This window comes from Drosophila ficusphila, unplaced genomic scaffold (genome assembly GCF_018152265.1).
Source record: "Drosophila ficusphila isolate 14025-0441.05 unplaced genomic scaffold, ASM1815226v1 contig_313, whole genome shotgun sequence".
NCBI lineage: Eukaryota > Metazoa > Arthropoda > Insecta > Diptera > Drosophilidae > Drosophila > Drosophila ficusphila.
In genome coordinates this window covers 38409-42062 of record NW_025064220.1, presented here as the reverse complement: position 1 = coordinate 42062, position 3654 = coordinate 38409, and the positions used below count along the sequence as shown (strand labels likewise).

Sequence of the window (3654 nt, the reverse complement as noted above, 5' to 3'; positions counted from 1 at the left end):
AATCCTTGCAACAAATGTTGGACTAAAATTGTACAACTCCCACTATAGCACATACAGACACTTTTCTTATCTTAAGTAAACTATAACGAATATATATATACTACAGTAGAATCCTGTTATAACGACTCCGCTTATAATGTCCGTCCGGGTATTGCGACGAAAACTCGATGGCTTGATTGGTCCCCAGACAGACTTATGCACTTAAATCCTTCTGCTTAGTGCGTCTTCCGGGTATAACGACGAAAAATCGTCGGTCTCTTCAAAGTCGCTATAAGCGGATTCTACTGTATTTTTGAGGAGGTGTGTAGAAATATCACATCATTAAAGGCAAAAACAGTATACATATAATATAATACATATATATCGAATATCCATATTTTTGGCATTTATGGGTTATACGGCCTTACTATTATATTATGCTTTTTCGTCCTCTTCCTTGTTGGTTCCTTGAACAATAAACACGTGTGTCTGCTATAAAATTGAAATACTCTAAACCAGTGTTTCCCAAACTTGTCGGGACCGCGACCCATCTATACAAAAAATTGATAGATCTATATTGCTTTTAGTACCCACCAAAAATCTACCCGCGACCCACCAGTGGGTCGCGACTCACACTTAGGGAAATACTGCTCTAAACAAAGTGTTTTTCTTTATTTGCCTATTGGAAATATACAAAACGAGGAATCAAGACAGACCAAGGAGATACATATTAAGGATTGAAATCTGTGTTCCACTAGCTAAAGGCTCTGCGGATTGATCTGTTTCCTACAGATTTTCTACAAGAACACTTAACCTGCTGATGTTGTTCGGTCATTTGCTAGAGCACAATTAACTGATATGGTGATGTGGCTCTGCTTATATAGGCCGCGTTGGTGGTTAGTGTGACCAGATCAGGTAATCGGGTACTTTGGGTGGCGTGAGTGGCTAACGATTGTTATCGTTTGTCCAGGGCTGCGTGACAGGCGATTGTTATCGTATCCCCAGGGTTGCGTGAATGGCGGTCGATTGGTATCTTGTGCTTGCGCTTTTGAATTATAAACTACTTTTATATGTTTGTATTTACACGGAAGCTTGCGCATCCGAATTTCCCTGTTTTTTAGTTTTAATATGGAAATTTCTTTTGTAGTTGGGAATTTATTTTTAGTTTTTTAAATAAAATAAGTGTTTTCTAAAAAAATTTTAATATTAAATTTTTTTGCTTAAAATTTTATTTTATTCTTGCACGGAATAAGCTTGGAGCCACTGTATGTTTCATTTTTTGTTGTGACGGCGGGAGCCTATTCGAGCCGATGAATTTCAGGTTGGTGTCGGCAAGGCGAACACAAATATCACTGGATTGCCTGAGAATTGCAACCAGTTAGTTTTTTTTTTGTTTTCCATACAGTTCACAATGTTGAGACCGGGAAACAATAGGTATAATTGGTTTTATAGAGAAATACGTGTTGCTTATTTACTAACCCGTTAAACAATGAGAAGCTAACTTGTGATAATCGATAAGTAGTAAATGTAATCTAAATAATATACTGAATTTGTTTAGTTAGAAATATAAAATACCAATAACATGGCGTATAAGAATGTAAGAAGTGTTTTCAGAGTGGCCGTGCTCTTTGATTACAAATAACAGCTGCTTTCTATTTACCTATTCGCTACATAATCGATAAGTAGTAAATGTAATCTAAATAATATACTGAATTCGTTTAGTTAGAAATATAAAATACCAATAACATGGCGTATAAGAATGTAAGAAGTGTTTTCAGAGTGGCCGTGCTCTTTGATTACAAATAACAGCTGTTAATAGGTAAGTGTTTACTTTGTTTACAATTTGAAAATGATATTTATTCTAATTTATTTTAGTTGATTAGTGATAATGCTTTGCGGTGAGTACCTTCTTTGTAGCGGTGTTGATGGCAGGCCTGGGCAGCAAGACTGGCGTTGATGATTTTTCCATGGCAAGCTTTAAATGGAAATTTGAGTGCAGCAACAGTCCAGTGAGAAGGAGCGCAGCCGTCATCGTTAGGTGCGTCCTAGGAGTATGCCGAATTCTTCTTCTGATGGGGTCGTCCAGGTCCAGAAGGTGCAGAGCAGAGGTGGTGTTTTTTACAGGGCATAAGGTTAGTCGTTGTAGCAGTGGTCGTCGAATTCTAAATTGTTGTTTATTTCTCTCATCAAGGCAAGAACGGGCAGCAGCCACGGCAGCAGCAGGAGTAGCGGTCATCTTGTGGCCATGTGTTCCAGTATATAAGGAGCAGGTGGCAGTGGTAAAGGTCCCTCATCGTCCTTCCAAAGGTGCAGAGCAGAAGTGATCTTTTTGCAGAGTACAAGGCAAGTCGTTGAAGAAGCGGTCGTCGAGATTTAAATTGTTGTAGATTTTTCTCATCAGGGCAAGAACGGGAAGCAAAAGCAGCAGTCTCGGCAGCATCAGAAGTAGCAGTCATTTTGTGGCATCGTGTTCCAGAATTTAAGGAGTGGGTGGCAGCAACAGCATGTTCCTCTTCATCCTTCCAAATGGCAGCAATAAAGACGCTCTACTGTGGACACAAAAAAGGGAACTCGTCGGCTGTCTCTGAAAGGAATGATAAGAAGAATTAGTAGTGGTGGCCATGGTTTTTGGGACCACCATAGATATATCTATATCATTTAAATCAAACAATTCTTCTTCCAGACGCAGTTTCAGCCTTAAATGGCCAGCATCAAGCTGCTGTTCTGGAGTTGGTGGCTGGATTTCGTGCGGCAGTAGCGGGCTCATAATAAGCCTCTGGATATACTCTGGCTGGAAACGGATCTGTTGAGCAGCATCTCATCGACTGATTCGTGCGTTTCTGACATCAGGAGACATGGAATTAATATAGGTCGTGCGTGTTCCTGCCTCTGCCGTAGTAAATCTTCCCTTTGCTCTACACGTAACTTTTCTAATTGCAGTTTACCGAGGCGAATCAACGTGGGAACTTCATGCTGCTGCTGTCCTGGCTGTTGGAGGAGAAGCTGTTGCATGGGAATAAAGTGCATCTCTATCTGTTTCTTATAAATTGGAAGATCCTCGTTGTTAGTAATAAACAAATTTGTTAGTACATTTTTGGCTTCTACGTTTGGGTGTTGGTAGAAAGATTTTGCGAGCGTGCCACTCGCATCATCAAAAACCTCTTGGGCCGATTTTACATTATAGGTGTTACGAATATCCTGATTTTTGGTATATGGGCTAGCTTGAACAGCCCAACGTAGGATCTTGTTTTGAGAGATCTTAGTTTTGCTAAACTGTGTTTTTGAAACTAACGGGCCCCAGACAGGGAGAGCATATTGCCATGTAGGCGCAATTAGTTGTTTATAGAGAAGAACCTTACTGGCAGCAGGGAGCTTGCTATCCTTTCCCAAAATCCAATTTAATCCATAGGCAGAGGCACGTATCCTGCTCGCAAGTTGCTTGGTGTGATGGTGGAGTTTAATCTCCTACCCAAGACTAAGCCGAGGTTTTTAATTTGCGAACCGTAGAGTTCTGGGGATTTGGGCCCACGTATGCCTGAGATAGCGCGTACTAAACATTATATGAACTGCTTTGTTCAGATTAAGAGTAATTCCCCATTTTTCGCCCAATTTGTGATAACTGAGAGGTAGTTGGTGTTAATGGCAATATGCGCTGATTTGTCTGCACACAAAATT

The 3654-nt window shown here is 40.3% G+C and overlaps 1 long non-coding RNA gene across 3 annotated transcripts; it reads left to right on the top strand.

Moving 5' to 3' along the window:
• Positions 1-1666: 1666 nt before the first annotated feature.
• On the top strand, positions 1667-3068 carry LOC108095923. 3 transcript variants are annotated; one of them, XR_006245425.1, is made up of 5 exons: positions 1668-1798; positions 1855-1877; positions 1955-2111; positions 2171-2849; positions 2920-3068. It is a non-coding gene; the product is annotated as an uncharacterized LOC108095923 (long non-coding RNA). The 3 variants fall into 3 exon arrangements; XR_006245424.1 differs by having other exon boundaries at positions 1667-1798; positions 1855-2111; positions 2171-2852; XR_006245423.1 differs by having other exon boundaries at positions 1855-2111.
• Positions 3069-3654: the final 586 nt, after the last annotated feature.